The sequence below is a fragment of the Monodelphis domestica genome, chromosome 2 (genome assembly GCF_027887165.1).
Source record: "Monodelphis domestica isolate mMonDom1 chromosome 2, mMonDom1.pri, whole genome shotgun sequence".
In the NCBI taxonomy this organism is placed as follows: domain Eukaryota; kingdom Metazoa; phylum Chordata; class Mammalia; order Didelphimorphia; family Didelphidae; genus Monodelphis; species Monodelphis domestica.
The window spans coordinates 506,087,862-506,114,880 of record NC_077228.1 but is presented as its reverse complement, the minus strand read 5'-3'; the positions used below and the strand labels follow the sequence as shown (position 1 = coordinate 506,114,880).

Below are 27,019 nucleotides of genomic sequence, written 5' to 3'. Positions count from 1 at the left end.
TCTGGTTTTTCAGGTAGACCAATGATTCTTAAATTGTCTCTCCTTCCTCTGTTTTCCTGGCCTGGTACCTTGTCAGTGAGATATTTTATGTTTTTTTCTAATTCATTAATTTTTTGACTTTGCTTTATTAATTCTTGCTGTTTTGCAAGATCACTGTCTTTCAGTTGCTTAGTTCTGGTCTTTAAGGACTGGTTTTGCTTTTCAGTTTGGTCTGCCCTTCTGTTAGAGGCTTCCAGCTTTTTCTCCAATTGTGAGATTTTGTCTGTCAGGCTGAAGACCTCTTTCTGAATTTGTTCCCATTTTTCTAGCCAGAAGGTTTCCATCTTTTGGATAAGCTTCATTTTGAGTTCTTCCAGAGCTTGTGGATAATTTCCATTTTGGGGGGCGTGTTTTGATTTTGTTTGCATTTCATCCTCTTTTTCATCTGTAGCCTGTGTTTTCCCTCCATAAAAGTTTTCAATAGTCACTTTTTTCCCTTTCTTCTTGGAGGGTTGGTCTTGGGCACTCTGAGCCATCCCTTTGGTGGTTTTTCTTTTCCTTTTCAGGCAGAAATCTAAGTGAAACAGGCGGATTTTGATATTTTTGCCTCAGGCTGATTCTTCCCAGCCTCCAAAGTTTGTTAGCACGCCCACCCATGTGATCTGTGGTCTCTTCTCTCCTATGCGTGCAGGCTTCCCCTGTAAAACCGCTCCACAGGGTAGTTCCCTGGTAGTCCTTGTCTGTTCCCAAGGGACCCTGGTGTGCCCCCCCCAACAATGAGGAGTGGAGGAGATTTTGCCTCAGGCCGTTTCTAGAGCCTCCACATAGTTTCCAGGAGCCCCCTCAGTCTGCACACTCTCCAGTGAAACTGGTCTGAGGGACCGGTTCTCTGGAAGTCCTTGTTAGATCCCAAGGACCCTGGAGTGCTCCCCACTCACTGCAGAGATGTTCCTCACTCACTCGCTGTCTCTGGTGAGTGTGCTGGGGTGGGGGAGGGCAGCTCAGCTCAGCTAACACTTGGCATCGAGGTTTCTCTCCCTCTTATAGTGTGGAAGTGTTCAAACCCCATGTACCTTCATTGCTGTGGGCTGCTGGAGAGTCCCTCCAATCTTCTAAAGATGATTTTTATGCTCTTTTGAGGTAGTCTATTTTGTTTGGTATGGGGGAGAGGAAGCAATCCATGGTTAGATTGCTGCCATGTTTACCTGGAAGTCCAATATAGTTTATTTTTTAGCAGACACTGAATATGACATTTAGTCTGCTAGTCTGTGGTCCTTTCTGTCTTTTCTTTTGCCCTATTCTCTCTATTGTTTAAAAAAACAACCTTATCTTGTATCTTAGAATCAACACTATATATTGGTTCCAAGGCAGAAGAGCAGTAAGGGCTTGACAATGGGGATCAAGTGACTTACTTAGGATCATACAACTAGAAAGTGTCTGAGGCCAGATCACTTCCATTATTTATTTATTTTTTAATCTGTTACCTTCCATTAGAGTCAATACTGTACATTGGTTACAAGGCAGAAGAGCAATAAGGCCTAGGCAGTGGGGGTTAAGTGACTTGCCCAGGGTCACACAGGAAGTATCTGAGGTCAAATTTGAACTTAGGACCTCTTATTTATGAGCTTGAATCTCTAACCATTTAGCAATCTTGATGCCCTCCAATCTATTTTTTAATGTTTATGCTCTTTTATTTTCTTCCTCTTTGTTATTTTTTTTTGCATCAGTGTCACTATCCATCTAATATCCAATAAGCTTCTTTCCTTGCAACCAATAAATATAGTCAATCAAAGCAGATTAACAAATTGGGTATATTTCTATTTGAATGTCTTCCTCTGTTCTTCTAGTTCACTTCCTCTCTGCCAAGAGGTAGGACACATGAGTCATCTTTGGTTTTCTGAAGTCATACCCAATCACCACATTGATCCAAATTTTCTGAAGCCTTTTAAGGTTGTTTTCCTCTATATTATGGTGGTCATTTTGACCACTGTTGTTCAGATTCTGCTCTGACTGGTTCCAGGCAAGGATTCTCATATTCCTCTAAAGCCATCATATTAGTCATTTCTTATGGTATGTTCCATTTAGTCGGCACAATTTGTTCAACCATCCTGCAATTGATGAGTAACCCCTTTATTTCCAGTTGTTTGCTATAAAAAAAGCAGTAGTAGAAGTATTTTTTATATATGTGTATCCTTTCTCTACAGTTGACCTCTTTTGGTGGGGATATGCCTAGTAGAAGTAGTAGCAATATCTTTGGTCAAAGGGCATATTTAGTTTTGTGATCTTGGGGGGCATTGCTCCAAAATGCTTTCCAGAATGTTGGCATTGATCATCAGTTTCAAGTAGCTGTCCTCTCAGAGGCATTTCAGTAATTGTACTTTTCCTTTTTAAGGGTCATGTTTTCCATTCTGATGCATGTGTTATTTTTCATGTGCATTTTCCTTCTCTAACGACTCAGACTTTATGTCTAAGACAGAAGGGCAAGGGCTAGGCAAATGAGGTTAAGAGACTTGCCAGGGTTACACAGCCAGGAAGTGTCTCAGGACAGATTTAAATTCATGTCCTTTCCACTCCAGGCCTGGCTCTCTATCCACTAAGTCATCCCATTCTTTCTGTATCCCCAGAACCTAGCACAATGCCTGGTGCATAACTGTTTTGTTGTTTGCTTTGTGTTGTAAAACCCCTGTCTTCTGCATATCATTTCTAAGATAGAAAAGAGGTAAGGGATAGGCAGTTGGCATTATCTGAGTTGTCCAGGGTCCCACAGCTAGGAATTATCTGAATCCAGATTTGAATACAGGTCTTCCCAACTCTGGGCCTGGTGAGCTAACTGGCTGCCTGGGAATTTTCCTTTTTATTCATGATTTGGAACTTTTTTTTTTCATTTGGTTGTTGATAGCTTGCATTTCTTCTTTGGGCCACTTCACTGCTAGCGAAGCCATGCATTTTTCCTGCCTATTTACCAGTACTGGGGGCTATGGGTCAGGAGTATATTTCTATGGACATCATCCACAGAAAATGACCAGTAGAATGCAAAATGGAGTCCCATGGATGAAATTTTCAGCCAGTAGCTGCTAAATTTATTACCTGGAGTTCTAAGAAAGGCCACACAATCAATCAATCAACTCACAAATCTTTATTAAGAATTTCCTATATGAGGGACAGGTAGGTGGCTCAGTAGTTTGAGAGCCAGACCCAGAGATGGGAGGTCTTGGCCTCAGATCTGGTCTCAGACACTTCCTTGTTGTGTGATCCTAGACAAGTCACTTAATCCTTATTGCCTAGCCCATACCACCATTCTGCCTTTGGAATCAATACACAGCATTGTGTATTGATTACATATACAATACACAATATAGATTCTAAGATGGAAGGTAAGGATTAAAAAGGGAAAAAAAAGGAACTTCCCAAATGTTCAGCATTGAACTAAGGGCTAGAGACATAAAAACAAAAGTGGAACTGTCCCTGCCCCTAAAGAATCACAGTTAACTGGAGGAATATAGCAGGCACAAATATAGGCATATACAAGCTGATTACAGCCTGGTCCCAGTTAGTAGAACAAAGAATCCCATTAAGTGGTTGCATTATTCAAATTCACACTGCATATTTAGAAAACAAATACTGGATAATTTTGGGAGGAGGAGGTGCTAACAGATGGAGTGACCCTGCAGAAGGTGGCTCTTGAACTGTCTTGAAAATAAAAAACCCAGGCATGTTCAGACAGAGAGAAGGGGGAGTGTATTTTAGGCAGGGGGACAACCTGTGCAAAGGCATGGTGATGAGAGATGATGTGTCGTATGTGAGAAGCAGAAAAGCCTGGATCATGGAGCACATGAAGGAGAATAATGTGGAATGAGGCTGGGAAGGTAGGCTGGGGCCAAGTGGTGAAGGACTTTAAATGTCCAGCAGTGGAGGAGTTTATATTTCCTCCTAGAAGTAATAAAAAGCCACTGAAGAATACTGAGGATCATTTAGTTCTCTAATTTCCCTAGGGATTAGACAGAACTCCTGTTCTGGGTTGGGAGGCTTACCATATCTCCTTACAAGCAGTGATTCCCCTTTACAAGGGCACAGTAATAATTAGTTCTGGCTGTTAGAAGACATTTTAATAGCTCCCTATTGCCTTCAGTATAAAATACAAACTTTTTTCTTTGACATTCAAAGCCCTTCACAATCTGGCTTCAACTCTCTCTCTCTCTCTCTCTCTCTCTCTCTCTCTCTCTCTCTCTCTCTCTCTCTCTCTCTCTCTCTCTCTCTCTCTCTCTCTCTTTCTCTCTCTCTCCCTCTCTCTCTCTGTCTGTCTCTGTCTCTCTGTCTCTGTCTCTCTCCCTCTCTCTGTCTCTCTCTCTGTCTCTCTCTCTGTCTCTCTCTGTCTCTCTCTCTCTGTCTCTCTCTGTCTCTCTGTCTCTGTCTCTCTCTGTCTGTCTGTCTCTCTCTGTCTGTCTGTCTCTCTCTGTCTGTCTGTCTCTCTCTCTCTCTCTGTCTCTCTCTGTCTCTCTGTCTCTGTCTCTGTCTCTCTCTGTCTGTCTGTCTCTCTCTGTCTCTCTGTCTCTCTCTCTCTCTCTCTCTCTCTCTGTCTCTGTCTCTCTCTCTCTCTCTCTCTCTCTCTCTCTCTCTCTCTCTCTCTCTCACTCTCTCGCCCTCATATTTGTCTACTCTTTCCTTTCTTCTGCCTCTTTCACTCCCGCCTCAACTAATTACACCTAAAGTCATTGATTTTACCTTCAGTACAAATCATTGGCTTAAAATGCACACACAGCCTCTGCTAATTTGAGCCCTGCTCTCTTTCGCTGACACCTGGCAAGGACTTTTCTTATGAGGAGAAACAGGGAATGCCTTCTTGCCCACCAGCCAGTTGGTCTTCCTTTGATCCTTTAGGGGAAAAATCTGAATTTAATTTATCTCATTCTCTTATCAAGCCAGAGTTATGAAATAGTGCTAAGTGAAACATACTCTAGCCAACAAATAATCCTTTCAACTTGAAATTGATCAAAGTGGGCATGGCAGCCCTGGGAATATATGCATGAGCTTGGCTATGGGTATGCCCAATTGGCTTTGATCCCTTTCTCTGGTTTTTCTGTTATTTTAAATATTTTGACCATGGGGATGATTATTATTGCTATTAATAATAAGTGATGATAATGAGAAGTTGAATAATAAAACTTGGAACTGGTCATTTTTAGAATTTTATAATAGTTCTCTGCAAAGAGCTTGACTATCAGTTCAATGATTAATTTAGAGGTTAATATCACAGTTTTTCAACAGGGAAACTAATTAAATGGATTGGGGGAAACCTTGATGTTTTCCTGAGGTCCTATAAAATATCTGGTTTTAGTATAGTTAGGGAGAAGTAGTGAGACCAGTTTCTGGGACATTTCCATTTTGCCCAAATAATAATTTTGGTCATTATCCCTCTGACAGAGGGAATCCCCAATACCAAGGCAAAGGACATAGTTTCTTCAGTGCCCCTTACTTCCCATGTGTAAAAAGACAAGGGAGTAACCAATGAGACTGTATGTCATCACATATGCTCTGCACATTCCTATGGGCAGGGAGATGTAGTTCTGCCACCGTCTGTCATAACTTCCAAGTAGTTGCCATCTTTGGCAAATACCTTCAGATTCTCCTCTGGTCTTGGTGCCTGTGTCCCAGGACTAACTTCTGTCAGTCGCTAGCAGGAGTCAGAATGCCCACTGTTAGTGCTGCACCTAGTAGATTTCCTCATCTGGGGAAATAGATAGATACTGGTGGAAGAGCAACTAAGGTAAGACCTTGGGAGCTTTGTCCCAGTGTTCTAGAATACAAGACTTTACTTCCTCCTCAGTTGAGTTCCTCAGAGGACAGGTTTTCAATTGTCCAAGGGCGCCCATGACAGAGATGGAATGCTTCCCTTCATTCCTTGGAAGGAGGATATACTAGGGTGAACAGGAGCTCGGTAGCACATCCAAGATGAATTGTTATTAAAAAGAATGTTTTATTTATTTTAATCAGACAAGATTTGTCATTCACAAATAAACTTCTATCAACTCCTCTAGGTTTTGACCTACCTGGCTCGCCAACTGAAATATTATACTGAAATTATATATATATATATATATATATATATATATATATATATATACATATATATATAAAATACATAAAATATATAATATAATATAAATACATTTAAGGAAAGCTCCTACTTTCCTTATAACAGCCCTTTTACCTTCTCCCTATCCCCAAATGAGAACAGGAGAAAACCACAACTCATTACAAATATGAATGGTCGAGGCAGGGGCAGGTAGGTGGTTCAGTGGATTGGGAGTCAGGTCTAGAGATAAGTATTCCTGGGTTCAAATCTAGCCTCAGACAGCTATGTGACCCTGGGCAAGTCTCTTAACACCCATTTCCTAGCCCTTACTGCTCTTCTGCCATAGAACTGTCAATATGGATTTTTGGAAGACTCAGTTTACCTTTTGAGAAACCCCAGTCCTAAGCACACCTAGTTTGATTTAAATGTCAAACACCTTTTTGTTAGGGAGGCTTCTCTATCTGTTGAAAGTTTCCTCTCAGAAAGCCCAGCTTTTGAGTTTGACCTTTGCCTTCAATTTGTTACAGCTGACCATTCCCTAATACCAGTGCTATAGAGAGCAAAGAGGTTTACCAACCTGTTTGAGATATTGAATGATCCAGAGGATAGAAGGACTCCCAATGTCCTCTCCTCTTTGGAGAAAGCATCTAGCATGGCGAGGAGCTCCTCCTAGGGAGGAGCTGGTGCAGGGCCTTTGGTTTTGTATGGTGTTTGATGTTTGACTCTGCGTGATGACCTGACACTTGAACATTTTTCCCCTCCTGATTAAAGAGTGGGTTTTCTAACTACTTGGAAGTTCTCTATTTGTTTCCAGGTTAACAGAACCAAGACATAGTATTGATTCTAAGATGGAAAGTAAGGGTTAAAAACCAAAACCACGAATGTAATAAATGAAAGTAAAATATTAAGTGTAATATTGATTTAAAAAAGATTGTGGTCGCCATTTATAAAATTAACTCAAGTCAGGAGACTGTTAATTAAGATCTACTAAGTTTTTAATAAAAATGGAGATGTAGGAAAGGGACAGAAAATATCACCTAAAATACCAGAAGTTGAATAAGGAAGCCTGCCAAGCCAACAAACCCTGCACAAGCCCTCAAGCACACAGCAGGCACCAGACTATCTTCCACCACCATGCCAACCTGGAGAGAGAGCATCCAGCCCCACATCTCTTATCTTCTATGTTGGTACATCCCACAAGGTACACATGTAAAATGGGATGCAGGGTATGCCAAATTTAGGGAGTGATTTCTATCTACATATGAATAGTCAAAAAGACTAAAAATAATAGTCAAAAATAAATCATTCAAAAAAGTAAAAAAAAAATAGTCAAAAAGAAATATCCACATTCGCTTTGTCTAAAGTTGTCCTCTGCATGCAGAATCCTTCACCTCTCTGTCATCCTTTATCATTAGTCCTCTGGAATTCTGGTTGGTCATTATACTAATAATTATTCAGCCCAATGGTGGTCCATTACTACTTGAGGAAGGCAGACCAACCAGCAGGCTATTGCAATTAATTGAAGCATGAGGTGAGAGAACTTTTGCAGAATACTTCCAGATTACTTTCAAAAAAGGATCACACCTATGACCCTGGGCAAGTCACTTAACCCTCATTGCCTAGCCCTTACCTTTTGCCTTAGAACCAATATGTAGTATTGATTCTAAGATGGAAGGTAAAGGTTAAAAAAAAAAAGAAAGGATCACACCAATTTGACTTTCAACTAAAAATATATGAAGTATCCCCATTTCCCTAAAGCTTGTCAGGCATCAAGTCTTATTGCTCTTAATTACTTACAGTGCTGTTAGTTTTTTGGGGGTTGGGGTGAGGGTGAGGTAGTACTTCAGATATGCAATTCTTTGATTATTAGTGAGGCTAAACAGTCTTCTGAAGGATTAGCAATTTGTTTTCTATTTTGCATATTGTCCACTGGATGGGTTTTGTGATTGGATTCATGGATGCAATGGATCTAATAATTGCTGGGAGGAAGAAGGCCAATTTGGATTAACATTGGGAAATTATACAGTATTTTTAATGTTCTCCTTACTATAAAGTTCCATTTTTAAACATCACTTTTCATTGGTGATGGTGTATGCCATGACCTTTGACCATCTGAGACTGGGTGTTGCTGTTGGATATATTTTTGATAGTTTTATTTGTTTATTAAAAAAAAAAACACAGCACCTCACCTTCTAAGGCAGAAGAGCAGAAAGGGCTAGATAACTGATATTAAGTGACTTAACCAGGGCCACACAGTTGGGAAGTGTCTTGAGGTCAGATTTAAACTTGGGATCTTCTGTCTCCAGGCCTGGCACTCTCTCCACTAAGCCACAGAGTTTCCCCTTTCTTGTGCATTTTAAATATAAGGTTTTATTTTTTCCATTGGGCTTTTAAAAATAAATTATTTTTTATTTAGACTATTTTTCCATGGTTACATAATTCATGATCTCCCCATCCCCACTTTCTCCTCCCTCCCTTTCCAAACTAACCAGCAGTTCCCTTGGGTTATACATATATCATTGTTCAAAACCTATTTCCATATCCATATTTGCAGTAGAGCAATTCTTTAACATCAAAACCCTAAACACATCCCTATCATACTATGTGGTAGATCATATATTTTTCTAATGCATTTCTGGTCCCACAGTTCTTTCTCTGGATGTGGATAATGTTCTTTCTCCTCGGTTCCTCTGGATTGTCCTGGGTCATTCCATTGTTACTGGCAGAGAATTCCATTACATTTGACTGTGCCACAGTGTATCAGTCTCTGTGGTTGTCCTGGTTCTATTCCTTTCACTCTGCATCAATTCCTGGAGGTCGTTCCAGTTCACATGGAATCCCTCCAGGTCATCATTCTTTTTAGCACAATAGTATTCCATCACCAAAAGATACCTCAATTTAATCAGCCATTCCCCAATCAATGAACACCCCTCATTTTTCAATTTTTTGCCGCCACAAAGTGTGGCTATGAATATTTTTGTACAAGTCTTTCCATTGGGCTTTTAATTATTTTTGTTTTAGTTAGTACATGGAAATTTTTTCTTATGCAATTGAGACCACCTATTGAGCAATACTTTCTTCTTTATTATTATTTTTGGATGGACCTGTGTTCTAGTCAGTCAGTCAATCAAGAAACAGTTATTAATACCTTATTACAGGGGACAAATACAAAGTATTGATTCTAAGATAGACTTTGTTCTGGTTCAAATCATAAAGATAAGCTTGGAGTCACTTCAATCATGAACCAAAAATAGTCTATTAAACTCCTATTATGCAACAGACACTGTGCTGCCAAGTGCTCAGGCTACAAAGGCAAAAGTTAAAAAAAAATCCCTCAAGGATTTTAACAGAAGAACAATATATACCTATTATAGGGCTTGATAAGCTACTAGGAGCAGAAAAGCTCTCTTGAAGAAGGAAGGATTTGAGCTGAATTTTGAAGGAAACTAGGGGTTCTGAGAAACAAGGGTGATGAGCAGGTACAGACCAGACATGGTAAACAACTTCTGCAAAAGCACAGAGATCGAAGATGAAATACCATATGTGAGGAACACTAAGAAGGCCAATTTAGATGGACTACAGCGTGTGCAAAGGAGATAATGTGAGGTGGAGCCAGGGGTTACAGGGCTTTAAATGCCCAACAGTAGATTTGTTTTTGACCCAAAAAGCAATAGGGTGTTACTGGGGTTTATTGAGCAGGTGAGTCATGTGGCCGAATGGACTTGTGTTTTAGGAATAGATTTGGCATCTGAGTGGCATCAGGAAATCACTTTCCAAAAGCCTATTGACCCACTTTCCTCCTCCTAGTCATCTCTTGGTCTAATTCATAAAATCCCACCCATAGAATCTATAAGACCAAAATGGAAGAGCTCTATGGGTTGCCCATCCAACTGTATACCATGGTCTGGAACAATAGGGAGGCATCATTCATTTGGTTTTCTCTTTGTGGTTTATTACACTGAACTCTTTTGAGCAATCATGGATCAATGCCATTTTTGAGCAGGAGCATTATAAACCTTTGGTGTCTATAGTGATCACCTATTATTTCATATGTAATAGGGTCTTTTCCTTCTTCCTGTTATTCAGGCATTCTCTGCCTGCTTCTGGTGGACCATTTGAGACCTCTGTTAATCTCTGAGAGTCCCCTGATTAGTTGCTAAGCAAGAAGAGCTGATGATATGGAGTGCCAAAAGAGATGGCAGGTTCTTGATGGTGGAGAAAAGATAGGGTCTCTGATTACCTTTGTTTCTCTTATCTGTTTTCCTACTTTATCATTAAGCATCAAAAGAGTTGGAGGGATTGCCCTGATGACAACTAGTGTCTTCCTCTCCCTTGACTCATTAGAACAGGAGGGAGAGAATGTATTTATAGTGGATTAGTACCAAAGGAGGTGAAATGTAACATGGTTAATTTTTGTCAGCCATAACAGTCATGTCTGACTCTCTGTGATCCCATTTGGTGTTTTCTTGGTCAAGATACTGGAGTAGTCTGCGATTTCCTTTTCCAGATCATTTTACATATGAAGAAACTGAGGTAAACAGGGTTAGGTGGCTTGCCCCAGGATCACATAATAATAAATGTCTGAAGTTGGATTTGAATTCAGGTCTAACTGACTCCAGGCATAGCACTCTAACTGCAATGCCTACCTGCACAAGTAGGACAATAGCACCATTCTTGTCTTCCTGGTGCTCTATCCACTGTACCATCTAGCTGCCCAACATGGTCAATTAGCAGTCATAAACAATGTATTGTATTCAAACAAAGCTTAAATGTTAGCATCCCAGCTTTCTGAACTAGTAATAATTCAATACGATACTGAATCCCGTTTAAATCACTCTGTTATGCATGCTTTGATTCCCTAATACTTATCACTGCCCCAAACCCACTTCATTGTTGAATCACATACCTGAGATGGTCAAAAGTGGAAGAGTAGGTTGGCAACTCTCCAATCCTCCAACATATTACTTTTATGGTTCTGCTTATTTTTCTCTGTATCAAGTTCATACTAATTTATGCTCATGGTGCTCATTATTTCTAATAGTTGTAGCAAGGGAATACATAGTGCAATAATGCCTCATTTTGTTCATGTAGCACAATGGGTTTAGTTGCCCCCACTTAATAGATATCTGCTTTTTTTCCCTCCTCCCCCAGTTCTTTGCTACTCAAAAAAATAAAAGATGCTATGAATATTTTGGTGTCTAGAGAATCTTTCTCTCTTTGACTTCCTGGGGACATATCTGGTGGTGATCAAAAGATATGAACATTTTATTCATCTTTTTTTGGCTGGATGAGTTCATAATTCCACTAATAGAATGTAATTTTGTCTACATTTTTATTTCACTTAAAAATATGTCCCCATTGACATTCAGAGGAAGAACTGTGGGAATAGAAACACAGAAGAAAAACAACTGCTCAATCACATGGGTCGATGGAGATATGATTGGGGATGTAGACTCTAATGATCACCCTAGTGCTAATATCAATAATATGGAAATAATCAATGACAATTGATCAATGACACATGTAAAACCCTGTGAAATTGCGCATTGGCTATGGGAGGGCAGTAGGGAAGGGCAGGGAAAGAACATGACTCTTGTAAGCATGGAAAATATTCTAAATTAAGTAAAATTAAAAAAATATATGACCCCATTATTTATATTTGAAACTTTGGTCTTGATGACTATCTTCAGTGTTTCCCACAAATCCACAAGCACTTTTCTAGGGCACATGGAGTATTTAAGGAGAAAGATGATTCTGTTGGCAGTATTTCATTATTATTACTGGGTAGACACTGTCTTGTTTAGAACTACAAAGCAGGGAAATTCCTCCAATAATATTGCATTAAATAAACACACGAGGGAAATATCATGCCCTCGTTAATAATTAAATAAATGGAAACGGGAAGTTATAAAATATGATTTTACACTAATCCCATTAATAAAAATAAATGAAAAGGATAAAATCCAGTATTGGTAGAACTTTGGGGGAAAAAGATGCAATCAGACATGTACTTTTGGGAGCAGACGGTGTTCTGATTCAGGATGTGTTCTCCTCATCATTTCCTTGACCTCTGGGAGCTACTAAGGGTGCAAGAACACATACAAGCATTTTCTCTGTCAGTGTTCCTTTGGCTCATCACCTCTGTCCCAATCTTCTCATTGTTGACTAGTGATGGGGAATTGCCCATTTTTGGGAAAATGGCGCTCCAAGACTTACACAGCAGAGAAGCCAGGAAAGGAAAGTGGCCAGACAGTTGAATCACCTGTCTCAGCATGGTGTGGAAAACCCAAACTAATGTTATGTTTGAGGAAGGGCATGACACATCTACTAATTTGGTAATCTGATGCTCTGGGCAAATTAAAGGAGTTTGTTTCCTGGCCCAAAGGATTCAGTTCCCACATTGACTTAGCCACTGACCCGGAAGGTGACCAGTTCCAATTCTAAATCTAGTCCTTGTTTCCAGAGCCAGGTTGTGTCATCCCATGAACCAAGCACACTGGCACAAGGTTCACCATCATTCTGATCAATCAATTGGTTATGGCTTCTACCATGTGAACAATTGATCTTTCATCTGAAATTCGCCTTTTCTCCCTTCATTTGTCTTACTATGGGAGAAAAGTCCATAGCAAAATGAAAGACCTTATTTAAACAAAACAAAACCAAAAAACTCTTATTTTCTATTTTAGAATCCATGCTAAATATTGGTTCCAAGGCAGAAGAGTGATAAGGACTAGGCAATGGGGGCTAGGTGACTTACCCAGGGTCACACAGCTAGGAAGTGTCTGAGGCCAGATTTGAACCCATGACCTCTCATCTCCAGGTCTGGCTCTTTATCCAATAAGCTACCCTCAAGTAAACTATTCTTTTCAACGGAGAGGACAAGAGGGAAGAAAGTCAAAAGATGGAGGGTCTCTTGCAAATTCGGCATCTGTTTGCATGAGAGATAAAGAAATAGTCAATATTTAGAAGCTCAAAGTTTAGCATCAACATGTTGAAATATGAAGACCACTAAACAGAGATTGGAGTTTCAGATTTTGAGGGTATATAATCAGGAAATTGGGCCACATTTCTCACCCCTCTCTGATTATACCGCCTCTACATAGTAAAATAATATATCTTACACATGGTATAATAATATATCTTCAAGTTTGCAAAGTGCTTTACAAGTATTATCCTCACAAAAACCCAGGGAGTTGGGTGCCATCGTTATCCTAATTTTACATATGAGGAAACTGAGGCAGATAGGGTTAAGTGACTTGTTTAGACTTATTTGAAAAAAAATTTTTAAACCCTTACCTTCTGTCTTGGAGTCAATACTGTATATTGGCTCCAAGGCAGAAGAGTGGTAAGGGCTAGGTCTTAACTTCTGCAAGAAACCTTTCCAAGCCCCACTTAATTTTAGTGCCTTCCCACTATTGATTATCCCCAATTTATCCTGCATAGAGCTTGATTTTTAAAAAAAAAATAACCCTTATCATCTGTCTTAGAATTGATACTAAGCATTGTCTCCAAAACAGAAGAACAGTAAAGGCTAGGCAATGAGGGTCAAGTGACTTGCCCAGGGTCACACAGCTGGGAAGTGTCTGAGGCCAGATTTGAACCTACAACCTCCCATCTCTAGGTCTGACTCTCAATCCACTGAGCCACCCAGCTGCCCCTTTTGTTTAGACTTATATAGCCAGGAAGTGTCTGAGAGGAGGATTTAATCCTAATTTTCTTGGCTCTAGGTTCATTACTCAACCTAATATGCCACCAAACTTATGGGGGTCAAAAGAGTATTTAACTCTTTTCTCCAGCTGAAGGCTGGCCCAGACTACAAGGAAGATCATTTAAACAATTAGTCAGTCAACTAATATTTATTATGCACCTACTATGCACCAGCATTGTGCTAAGTGAGATACAAAGGCAGAAAACCAGCTCTTGCTGTCAAGAAGTTCACAGCCGAATGAGGAGATAACACGATATACAAATAAATTAGGGACAGCTGGGGGCTCAGTGGATAGAGAGCCTGGCCTAGAGACCTGAGGTCCTGGGTTCATATCTAGCCTCAGAAACTTCCAAGTCACTTAACCTCCCATTGCCTAGCTCTTACTGTTCTACTGTTTTGGAGTCAATGCTTAGTATCAATTCTAAGACAGATGATAAGGGTTATTAAAAAACAACAACTCAAGCTCTATGCAGGATAAATTGGGGATAATCAATAGTGGGAAGGCACTAAAATTAAGTGGGGCTTGGAAAGGTTTCTTGCAGAAGTTAAGACGTTAGCTTAGTCTTGAATGAAGTCAGGAAGGTAGGAAGAAGGGATAAAGAAGAAATGTGTTCCATGGGATAGCCAGGAAAAATGCTTGTGTGAAGTCAGAGTTAATGGATTACAGAATATGTGGATGGGGGTAAAAGAGCAGGGATACTGAAGAGGCAGGAAGTTGACGTAATAGATAGAGCAGGGCATCTATAGTCAAGAAGAACTGAGGACATGTCTGGCCTTAGATACTTCCTAAATGTGTGACCCTGGGCAAATCACTTCACCTCTCTTGGCTTCAGTTTCCTAAACTGTAAAATGGGGATAATAATTATCTCCCAAGGGTTTTGTGAGTATCTAATGAGATAATCGTTTAAAGCCTTTTATACACTTATAAGCATTGTTTAAATATTAGCTATTATTGAAAAACAAACAGAGGATTTTATATTTGGTCCCGGAGGTAATAGGGAGTCACTGGAGTTTATTGAATTGGGGTAATTTGTTTTGAGCCGTGTTTAAAAATATCACTTTGAGAGCTGAATGGAGGATTGATTGGAGTGGGGAAAAGAGAGCAGGCAAAGATGTGCAAATAACTTCTGAACTGGAAAATACTCAAAGCGCATGTTTAAAAGAGACCTAGAATTTGGAGTTAGAGGACCTGGATTCAAAACCCACCTCTGAGCAGCCTCATCTCAGGCCAGCTATTTACCCTCTTTGGGTTTCAGTTTCCTCATTTGTAAAATGAGGGCATTGGACCAGATGGCCTCTGAGATTCATTCTAGTCCTAGAACTTTGATTGATTCTCTGACCTAGGTTCAACTACTGATTCTTACTACTTGTGTGACTATGGGCAAGTTGCTTTCCTTCCTGGTGCCTCAGTTTCTCTCTTTGTAAAATAAAAAGCACTAAAGTCTCTGCCAGTTATAAACCTATGATTCCTTAAAAATATTTATTTAATTAATTTAGAATATTTTCCAATCGTTACATGATTCATGTTCTTTTCATCCATTCTTCCCTCCCCCCTCCCATAGCCAATGAGCAGTTCCACTGGGTTTTACATGAGTCATTGATCAAGACCTATTTCCACATTATTGATATTTACACTAGGGTGATTGCTTAGAGTCTGCATCCCCAACCATATCCCCATTGACCCATGTGATCAAGGAAATGTTTTTCTTCTGTGTTTCTACTCCCACAGTTCTTTCTCTGGGCGTGGATAGCAGTGAACCTATGATTCTGGTATTTAATATAGTGCCTGGAACCTAGTTATAAGATTAATAAATGTTTATCAATTGATTTATTATACAATCCAAGTAATTTGGAATGTTGGGAAGGGCACTGACCTTGGAATCTAAAGACCTTGTGACTTTAAGTCTTGGATCTTCCAATTACTAACCATGTAATTTTGGACAAGTCATTCCACTCCTTTGCCTCAGTTTTCTCATCTGTATAATGTGTATGATTATAATGCTTCTATGGCCTACCTCACAGGACTGTTGTAAGAATAAAATAAAATCATTAGTTTTAAAGACCTTGGGAAATAAAGCCCAGTGATGCAGTAGAAAGACAATGGCTCTGGAGATTCAGAAGACTCAGGTTCATATCCCGCCTCTTTTGCCCAAAGTCCACATGAGCTTGGGCAAGTCCTCAGTTTCCTTATCTGTAAAATGAGGAGGTTGGTTTAAGCAGCCTCTAGCTCTAAATCTATGGTGCCAAACTCTGACTAATTTTCAAATCCAGGCTCTGCCACTTACTAGGTATTCAATCATTGACAATTTATTTTCCTACCTGGGCCTCAGTTTCCTCCTATGTAAATGTTGGGGATAGGGAGGTCTTTGGTACTGTCAATGTGGACATCCCTGCCAGCTCTGAAGTCAATGATCCACTCTATGAAATAAGAATCATCATGGCTGAGCCAGTGAAAGCATCTGTATATTCAAACACATACACCATTAGGTCAACATTGACTTTTAATGGAGAAATCCCCAGATATCTGAGGAGGCAAAGTCCAGAACCGAAACTCACTGGCAAGGGGAGGCTTGACAAGGGCGACATGCCTGGATTTTCCACTATTATGGAATCCTCTTGGGTCTGTCCCTTTTTCAAGACAGTATTGACCAAATCGAAGAGGTCTCTAAGGGCTTATGCCCACGCTCTGGTTCCTAACAGGGAGTTTCCAAACCTGAGTTTTCCCCTTGGTTCAGGAGTTTACAGTGATTCCTTGGGGTTGGACAGGTTGGGCCTCTACTGGCGACTGTTTTCATTGGCTCCCCATGGCATCATGCCTGGGTAAATAAGCTATTGAGAAACCAAGGGGAAAAAGAAAGCAATGGGTTTTCCTTGTGGTCTTCTCCAATGTGGCAGGATCACTGCTTGCATCACCTTTTAACTGAATTAGTGTTCTAATGTCCCAGAAATCTATCCAGTCATGGATATGAAACCATTCTGGAACTGCACCTGGCCACCAAAGACAAGCTGCAACCCACAAGTCTAGTCATTCCTGGACTTCTCATCAAAAATGCTCGGTGTTCCTAGGGGCTTACTGATCACACCTACAGAAAAATAACTGGTCACAGAATTGGACTCTGGGTGGAATTTAGCCTATGAATATGAGATATCTGTCGCCTTAGAATTTTGGTTCTAGGGGGCAGCTGGGTAGCTCAGCGGTTTGAGATCCGGGCTCAGAGATGGGAGGTCCTGGGTTCAAATCTGGCCTCGGATACTTCCTAGCTGTATGACCCTAGGCAAGTCACTTGACCCCATTGTCTAGCCCTTACTTCTGCCTTGGAGCCAATACACAGTATTGATTCTAAGATGGAAGGTAAGGGTTTAAAGAAAAAGAATTTTGATTCTAATTGCCTCTTCAATAATGAAGGCAGGGGTCAGCTCATTTAAAAAAAAGTTTATTTATTTAATTAATTAATTTAGAATATTTTTCCATGGTTACATGATTCATGTTCTTTCCCTCCTCGCTTCCCCCATAGCCAATGTGGAATTCCACTGGGTTTTACATGTGTCATTGATCAAGACCTATTTCCATATTATTGATATTTGCACTAGGGTGATCGATTAGAGTCTATGTCCCCAATCATATCCCCATTGACTTATGTGACCAAGCAGATGTTTTTCTTCTGTGGACCAATTCATCTTTAACCTTATCAGAATCCTCAGTACATGTAGATGCCACCTTCTACACAAGGCATTTCCTTATTCCTATCTAATTATTAACTCTTCCCCTGCCAAAAATAAACTCAAATTTTTATATTTAACTTGAATATATTCTATATTTATTTATCTGGATACATTTTGTCTTCTCCCAACAAAATGTAAGCTCATGGAGGGCAGGAACCATATTACTTTTATCTTCATGTGCCTACCACCAGGCACAATGCCTGATACAAAGGAGACATTTCCTAAATACCTGCTCTGAATTGTATTTCTCCTGTGCTTAGTATGGTGCCTTGAAATATAAGAGGTATATACTTAATATCGGTTCAACTGTTGATCAGTAGGATTTTAGGAACACAAGATCATTTCCTGGATTAATATAATGATTTTTGTTGTAACAAAATGGCAAAATAGATGTCTCCAAGGAGGATTTATGTGAATAAATAGGGTTTCCGTGGGTCTGATGTCAGCTCTTTTTTTTTTTCCCAATGGAAGAATGGACTGAAAAGAAGAGGAAAAATTAACAAAATTTGGCTCAGTGACCTAGAATTCGGAGAATCCTGGTATTTAATAATAATAGCTAGCATTTACATTTCACCTTTTTTGGTTTGTGCTTTTCTGAGTCTTTTGAAAAATGATTTGTTTGTAACATTCTTTTCTATTGAAAATTTGAGTTGCAGATTCTCGTCTTCCCTCCTATCCTTCTCTGACCCACTGAAAAGGCAAACAATACAATGTCAATTATACACGTGAAATCATGTCAAACATATTTCCATATTACCCATAATGTAGGAAAAAAATAAAATGAGAAAACTATACTTCTGTTCTCTAGTATTCTACCTCCAGAAATGGGAAACTCATGAAGTTTCCAAGTAGCTTCTTCCATTTTCATCTGTTCTAATTGTTAAGGGGGAGAAATTCCATATGTTGAACGGAAATCTACCTTCCTGTACCTTCTATATTCATTGCTTTTAGTTCCATTCTCTGGGGCCAAAGAGACTAAGTCTAATCACTATTCCATGTGATGGTCATTCAAATACACGAGGACAGCGATTATGTCCTCATGAAATTTTCTCTTCTCTAGGCTTACCATCCCCAACTCCTTTCGACTAATCCTTATATAACATGGTTTCAAGTTTGTTCACTTAACCCTGATCACTCTTTGCTGGATGTACTCCAGTTTATTGATAAGGTGGTACCCAGAACCTAACACAAAACTATGAACTCCCTCATTCTGGGCCCTGAGTTTCTTATTAATTATCCTGAAAACCCATGCTACTTCTCTGAGAGCAAAAGAATGCAAAGGGGTCTCTCTAGCTTCTTGAGAGGGAAGATAATATAATGATCAGAGTCTTCGCCTTGGAGCCAAGAAGACCTTAGTTTGAATCCTACCTCAAAAACTTATAACTGTGTGATCTCAGCAAGTCACTTAATCTCTATCTCAGAATCCTCATCTTTAATATGAGAGGGGTTACACTGTATGATCTCTGGGCATTGGTCTAGCACAGAGTGGGGGATAGGAAATTCAATTTAACAAGCATTCATTAAGCACCTATTCTATGGAAGATGCCAAGACCATCTACTGCATCCTGGGCTCTTACCAGTCATCTTGACATTTGTCTTGACAGTGGACTTCATTGACTGTGGAAGACAAAGTGAGGCCAATGACTTTGCACAACTCAGCATCACCTAAGTCCAACTCATGCACTTGTCAAGACATTATCCTCATTATATTCCTCTTAGAAAAACTAGGGTCAAACAACATTAGTGCTAGATACTGTGCTGAGCACTGGGGCTACAAAGACAAATCGAAAACCAGTTCTTGCCATTGAGGAGTTTACATTTACCTGTGGAGATGTAACCTGTACATGGATAAGTAAATACTAACTGTCTGCCAAATAAATACAAAGTAGTTTCAATAGGGGGAGAACACTAAGAGCTTGGGAAATCTGGAACAGCCCCTTTGGCACCGGAGTTCAGCTCTGAAAGGAACTAGGGAACTAGAGATTTCTAGTCTTCTGGAAAGTCAAGGATCTTCATAAACCTAAAAACTTCACCTCTCCCTAAGTGGTTTCTTCTAATTAAGATGAGATTTCAGAGATATCTAGTATTAATTGGATGGGAGGAAGAAAGTGAAGAGAAGGTACATTCAAGAGAAAATGAAGAGAAGGTGCATTCCAGGCATGAGACCTAGGCTCAGAAGATGGAGGATGCTATACAGCAATCAGCAAAAGCCAGGCTCTGCAATGGCTGATGTTCCTGTCAACTTTTAAGTCTATGATCCTGTGGCCATGAAGATGCTAAGATTTGAAGAGAGTCATATCAAGGACCAGAAGTCCAATGCACAGGCTCTTCTGCATACATCCTCCTTCCTTCCTTCCTTCCTTCCTTCCTTCCTTCCTTCCTTCCTTCCTTCCTTCCTACCTTCCTTCCTTCCTTCCTTCCTTCCTTCCTTCCTTCCTTCCTTCCTTCCTTCCTTCCTTCCTTCCTTCCTTCCTTCCTTCCTTCCTTCCTTCCTTTGTTTTCTTTGTTTTCTTTCTGTTTTAGAATCAATACTGTGTATTGTGCTCAGGGTCAGACAACTAGGAAGTGTCTGAGACCAAATTGAACCCAGAACCTCTCATCTCCAGGCTCTCTATCTACTGAGTCACCCAACCCTCTCCTGCACATTTCAAAGGCACACAAGATTCACTGATGAAAGCAACCAAAAAATGAAGCCCTGAGCTAGAACTGGACATATCTTGAAGCTTCTGCTTTAAATCACTGGACTTGGTGCCCTAGGGAAAGAAATCCCAGACTCCTCGATATTGAACAACTGTACTTATATTGAATTGAGGCCAAGGGTTCACACTTGAACTAAGATGATCAAGGGGCTCAGACCTCAAACTGATTCACACCACCTTAGAGATTCCACATCACAACATCGTAGTACTGTTAGCATCTCTTGTCTTTGTTAGTACAATTACTTTCCTCTATCCCTAGATGCAGATTATAATTCTTATATAATTTGGTCTTTGAGAGATCTAGGGCCAGGAAATGAATTGCCAAGAAGCAAATCTTCCTATAACCTTCTTAGCCTTATTTTGCTTCACCTTATTATGTCATTATTATTATTATTTTATAATTTAAAATAAACAATAACCAAATTAACCCTTAAAATAATTTTAATAACTCTTATGTTGATATTCTTGTGCTATTATGTTACAATTTAATAATTAGCAATTAAATTATTTATTTATTATTATTTTATTATGTTTTATACACTTTATAGTCCTGAAAACTCATCTTGCTGTACCTATTTGTGACCTTTTGTCTCCTTCTTTACTTAGTTGTTCTTCATGCCAGGACTGCACTCTCATCTTAGCTCCACTTCTTAGCATCACCAGGTTCCTTCAAAGCTCAACTCAAGGGGCAGATAGACAGCACAGGAGATAGAGCACCAGGTCTAGAATCAGGAGGACCTGGGTTCAAGTCTGGATTTGGATATTTCCTCATTGTGTGATCCTCTGCAAGTCACTTAACCTCAAACGCCTAGTCCCTGATCTTTTTAGAATTAAGAAAAAATGCTATTTTTATTTATTTACAGATTTAAACCTCTGCTGGTTTGGAATATCTAAAGAATTGTGGATTTTACTTCCTCTCCAGGAAGAGTAGGAAAGGAAAGAGGAGCCCAAGGGAGTGAGAAGAACATTGTGAGAGAGGCAGTAAAGAATAGACTTTTGGATTCTCTTGTGTACTCTCTTGTGTACCAGATATCCAGGGATACTGGGAGTAGTTTACAAGACTAGCCATGATTCTATGTGGGAGTTGAGATGATGAATTCTTTCATAAGCATATTCTTGCCAACAGACTAGATTAACCAAGAACAGACACCACAGATTGCGATGAATATCTCAAGGAAGTCCAGAAACCCTATTAGTCTGTAAGTAATTGGGGTGTGTATGTGTATGTGTATTTTTGCCTTGTTTATTTAAGATTTCACCCCTTTATTTTAATAAGCATAACAATAGTTTGCTAGAAAGTCAGGGATCCTCATGAGCTTGAAGACTTCATTCCTCCTGGATGTGGAAAAATTGGGACATTAATGTACCATTGGTGGAGTTGTGAACCAATCCAATCATTCTGAGGAACAATTTGGAACAAAGTCCAAAGGACTATAAAACTGTGCGTACCTTTTGACCCATCCATACCATTCATTAGAAATGAATCCCCAAAAAAATCAAGGAAAAAGGATGAGGATCTAAACGTACAAAATGTTTAAAGTAGCTTTTTTTTTTTTTGGTGGTAGCAAAGAATTGGAAATTGAGGAGATGACCATCAGGGACTGGCTGAACAAGATGTGGTATATTATCGTGATATAATACTTTTAGGCTATAAGAAATATCAATCAGGATGATTTCAGAAAAACCTGGGAAAATTTACATGAACTGATGCAGAGTGAACAGAACCAGGAGAATATTACATACAGCAGCAGCAGTATTGTAAGAATTATCAACTTTGAAAGATTTAGCTACTTCGTTTGATGCAATGATCCAAGACAATTGTAAAATACCCATGATAGAAACTGCTATCCACCTCTAGAGAGTGTGCTGATGAACTGAGATTATTTTTGCTTTTACTTATTTGTTTTGCAATGTGGCTAATATGAAAATATACTTTACATGACTTCACATGTATAATGATTTATTATTAGTCTTCTCAATAGAGAAGTGTGGGAAGGAGGGAGAGAATTTTGAATTCAAAATAAAAAAAATGTGAAAAAGAATGTGAAAAAAAGATCTCATCTTTCTCTAGCTGGTTTCCTGTCCTTATGATGGACCTACACATTTACCATGGATTCAGCAGGAAAGTCTGCAAAAGGTCAGTGCTTTTCAGAATCTCCACATACCTCACTATTCCTTAAATTAATCCCTCCTCAAAATCATATATCTAGGACTGGAAGGGACTTGAGAGGTCACCTAATATAAAGTATTCTCTTTTTTTCTTTTTTGTTTTTTAGGTATCTCCCCTTCCCTCCCTACATTATAGAAGGCATCACTCAACACAATATACATATATGTATATTTTTACTCTCAGTGTTTCTCTTATTTGTTTTTGTTTTGTAATCAACATTCTTCTAGATTTTTTGGTTTTGATCCATCCTGCTCCCCATTTTTGTTTTAGGGGTGAATCTATCCCATTCACATTCAGTGTTATAATTGCTAGTTGTGCATTTCCTGTTATTCTATTTTCCCTCACTGTTTTCCTTCTCTCTCTTTTGGCCCTATCCCTCTTCAGAAGTCTAATTTCTTCTGGCAGCTACCTTTTCAATCCATACCCCTTCTAAGTCCCTTCCTTCTCTTTTCCCTTTGCCTTCTTAGTTCTAAATTAACCTCTCCTTTATTCTCCCTCTCCCCCTTATCACCTGCTTATTCTGTCCACCCTTCCAAGAGTCTCTCCCTTTACTACCTTATAGGCCTTGATATGAACTTTCTTCTAAGAATCTCTCCTTTATCTTATTTCAACAATCCTTCCCTTATCCCCCACCCAGTCCTTCTATTTCTTGATAAATACTTCCTTCTAAGAATCCCTCCTTTATCTCCTTGTCCTCTTTTTGCTTAATTTACATATCCTTCTTTTAGTCCCTTAGTCTCTTAGGAGACTCTTATCCTAACCTCTCATGTTTCTGTTTCTCTGTAAGCTGAAAAGACCTTTCTAATTGTATATGTTGTTCCCTCTTTAATCCAGATCTGATCAGAATAGGGTCCTCCACTACCAGTCCCCCAGCCCTTCCTCCCCTTCTCTGTGACAGTTCTTCTCAGGCCTCATTTATACAAGATAATTGTTCTATTTTGCCTCTCCTGATCCTGTTTTATTATTGTTTTTTGCCTCATTCTATTATATTCAACTCAACTTCAAGCCTTCTGTCTATACATACTTTTTCAAACTACCCAAGTGGTGATATCATTCTTAAGAGTTATAGATAACATTTTTCCATATAAGAAGTAAATAATTTGACCTTATTAAATGCCTTATAATTGGCCTTTAATATTTATATCCTAATGGTTATTATAGATTCAATTTTCTACTCAGTTCTAGTCTTTTTTTTACCAAGAATAGTTGAAAATCCTCTAAGTCATTAAATATCCATTTTCCCCTAATATAATTATAGTCAACTTTGCTGGGTATATTATTCTTGATTGTAAATTCAGCTCCTTTGGTCTTACAAATATTGTGTCTTTTGTTCTTTTAATGTTGAAGCTGCTAAGTTTTGTGTTATTATCACTGTGGCTTGACAATATTATTTTTTTCTTGTTGCTTGCAGTATTTTCTCCTTAACTTGGGAGCTATGGAACTTTAAAATGATATTCTTGTGATTTTTATCTTGGGATTTCTTCCTAGTGGTGACTGGTGGATTCTTTCAATGTCTATTTTATCCTCTAGATCTAAAACTTCTGGGAAAATTTCCTTAATGATTTCTTGGAATATGTTGTCCAAACTATTTTTGATTGTATCTTTCAGGTAGTCTGACAATTCTTATATTGTCTCCCCTTAATCTGTTTTCTAAGTCAGTTGTTTTTCTTTTCTATTTTTTCATTCTTTTGTACTTCTTGTTTCCTTAAGAAGACAATAGTTTCCCCTTGTCCAATTCTATCTTTTTAATGAGTTATTTTCTTTGGTGAATTTTTGGATCTCCTTTTCTAATTAGGTGACATTTCTTTCATAACTACCTTGATTTTTCTTGCATTGCTCTTATTTTTTCCCTAATGTTTCTTCAACCTCTCTCATTTGGTTTTCAAAGTCTTTTTTGAGCTTTTTGTTGCAAAAAATCTTTTGGGGCTTATGACCATTTGATGTTTCAGAAATAGGTACTTTAACTTCACTGTCCTCTAAATTTGAACCTTGGTCTTCTCTGTTCCCATAGTAGCTATCTATGGTTGGGTTCTTTTTCTCTTTTGTTTACTCTTTTTTGCTTTATGCTAAAGTTGGGCTCTGTTCCCATTGTGTGGTGGATGATATCATGGGCAGTTCTGCCACTGCAAACAATTTTTCTCCCTGCAGGTCCCTGCTATTTGCAAACATCAGCTTGCCTCTGCAAACAGGGACTACACTCTCCTGGGAGTGACCAGAACCAGTGGGACCCTCACCCTTCAGCAAGTGCACTCACCAGCCTATACTCTCTTCTTATTCCTCTTCCCCTGAAGCTGCAGTCTAGGATAGTGGTGACCAGTCAGCATGCTTAGGCTCTGAAGTCTTCACTCAATCCTCGAACTGTGGGTGGATGGGAGTTTCCAAAGCTGAGGCTATCACCTACACAGCTTCCCTCAGTGCTTGCTGCTTCTTGATTCCATGGTATTTTCTGGGTGTGTTTATGCCTCAATCTGGTGAGACCACAGCCAGAGAGGTCAGAGACCTTTCTCCCAAGTTGTCCTTAGCTGCTCCGCTTCACTTGGGACGTTTATCTTTTAGAATTGCTTTTAGAGTTGACTCTGAGTTTTTATTTTTTATTGCTTGGGGGGTAATTTGGAGAGTGAGATAATCTCATACCCTATTCTACCATCTTCCCACTATCCTCCCCATGTTCTCTTTGTACATGAGGAAAGTGAGGCATAGAGAGATAAATAAATTCATCCAAGGCCACACAGGCAGCTAGCATCAGGGATGGGATTTGAAGCTAGGGCCTCTGACTTCAGAGCTAATCCATGTGTTTTCTTCATGATAATTTTAGATCTGTTAAATCTTTGTCTATCCCCTTATATCCTCCACTCTACTGGAATGTCCACCTTGTCTCTCCTTATTACAATGTACAATGTCCATTATATAACTCAAAGTTAGCTAAATCTTTTCCAGGAAATCTTTCCCAATGAGAAGAATCCTCCCAAAGTGAACATAACCTGATCAACATCCAGAAGACACATGAGTGAATGCAGACAGAAAACAAAAATCTCTCCTTACTACCAGACAAAGCTTCAAGGTCTCTACGCCACGGCCAAGGCAGATGCAGAGTGCAATATTCTTTGAAGAGCTCTAGATAAAATTGCTGAGATCAAATCTTTGCTGGAAGAAAGGCATATTGTAGCTAAAATTGTAGGATTATACAATGATTCAGAACCTCCATGGAAAACCACACACCAAGGGGTACTGATGACACTGTTGCAATTGTCAGCCATGACATAGCCCCTGGGAAACCTGGGGACAAACCTCCTCCCCTCTGTGGGGCCATTCCAGCTTCAGGGAACTACATAGAAAAACCAAGTGATAAGGGGGCTGCTCGGGTGAAAGCTATGAATAGGGATGAGGAGTGGATTCTAGCAGAACTGGTCAGGTATAGCCATGCTACCAACAAAGTGGATAACATTGATGAAGAAGGCAAAGAGATAAACACCTTGAGCTGAAGATGCATCATCCCACTATCACAACAGAAGGGCAATCCTGAGACAGATCTTGAAGCTTTATTCCAGAAGGTGTTTGGCACCTGCTTCTACCAGGCTTTGATCCACATTCCCCCACAATGGACCCAGGATGACTACTCTGTCCTGTCTGAAGATACCTCTTATGCAGAAGGCTACTCTTCTCCCTTCAATGTGGCCCAGAGGTGTGTGGTGGCCTACAAGGAACCCAAGAAGAATTGAGGTTCAGTTTGGCTGAATCATGGACTTCCACTGACTTGCCTTTGTTTACCTAACTCATCTGCCATGCCCTCTTCTGGAGGAAATTGATGTATCATTTACTGAGGACAAATAAATATACAGCCCTGTTCTCCCCTGACACCCCAAAAAGTGAGATACATTCAAAAGGCTAGTTGCTCTTGCTTGGCTGTGCTCTAATGAGGAGACCAGGAGTAAGCTTCTGGTTGGGAGAGAAGGCTCAATTTTTACCTTCTCATCAGGGACATGTAGTCTGGGAGCACATAGCCTACTGTTGCTTTTGCCTCTGTTATGTCTATCTTTCCTGCTTTTAGATGAAAGAGATTAGAGAAAGCCAAGACCTTGTGATTTTTAAAGATTGGAAGAGGGAACTACCAGAAGTCCTGGGGCTGGAGTCCAGGAAGGAAGCTCAAAATATTCTAAGGAATGATGTCCTGAGCTATCTTCTTGATTCCTCCCAGTAGGAGCAGAGATGCACACACATCCATCCATCCATCCATCCATCCATCCATCCATCCATGGCATCTAAATTCCATGCTACATTTGGAAGTAAAGTTGGTGGGACTAATGCTATAGAAAAACTGGTTTAATGTGAGCCAATTCTCTAAGGATATATAAGAGAGAATGTGCCCTGAAGTGTTGGGAGTGAGAGGGAATTTTAAACTTCTCTTCTTGCTATAACTTTTCAGCAACTTCTCTGTAACTATTTTAATTGGTTCACTAAAAGTGGGGTGCTAACCACTAGCAATTAATTGTGAGAACATGCTAGAATGGGGATTAGAACCAATACTGGTAGAGAATCACTCCAATTCTTCACAAGTAGCCATAGAACCCTAAGGGGAAGCTATAGTCAACCTTCCTTTAAAAGCATGAGTCTAAGCCCTCTCCCCCCAATATAGAATCTTTTCACGCATTTCCTTAGGGTCTAGATCT

At 39.6% G+C, this 27,019-nt stretch overlaps 1 pseudogene; it reads left to right on the top strand.

Moving 5' to 3' along the window:
• The window catches only part of LOC100024295 (SAGA-associated factor 29-like), a 99,298-nt pseudogene extending 72,958 nt beyond the window's left edge, over positions 1–26,340 (top strand).
• The last annotated feature ends 679 nt before the right edge of the window (positions 26,341–27,019 follow it).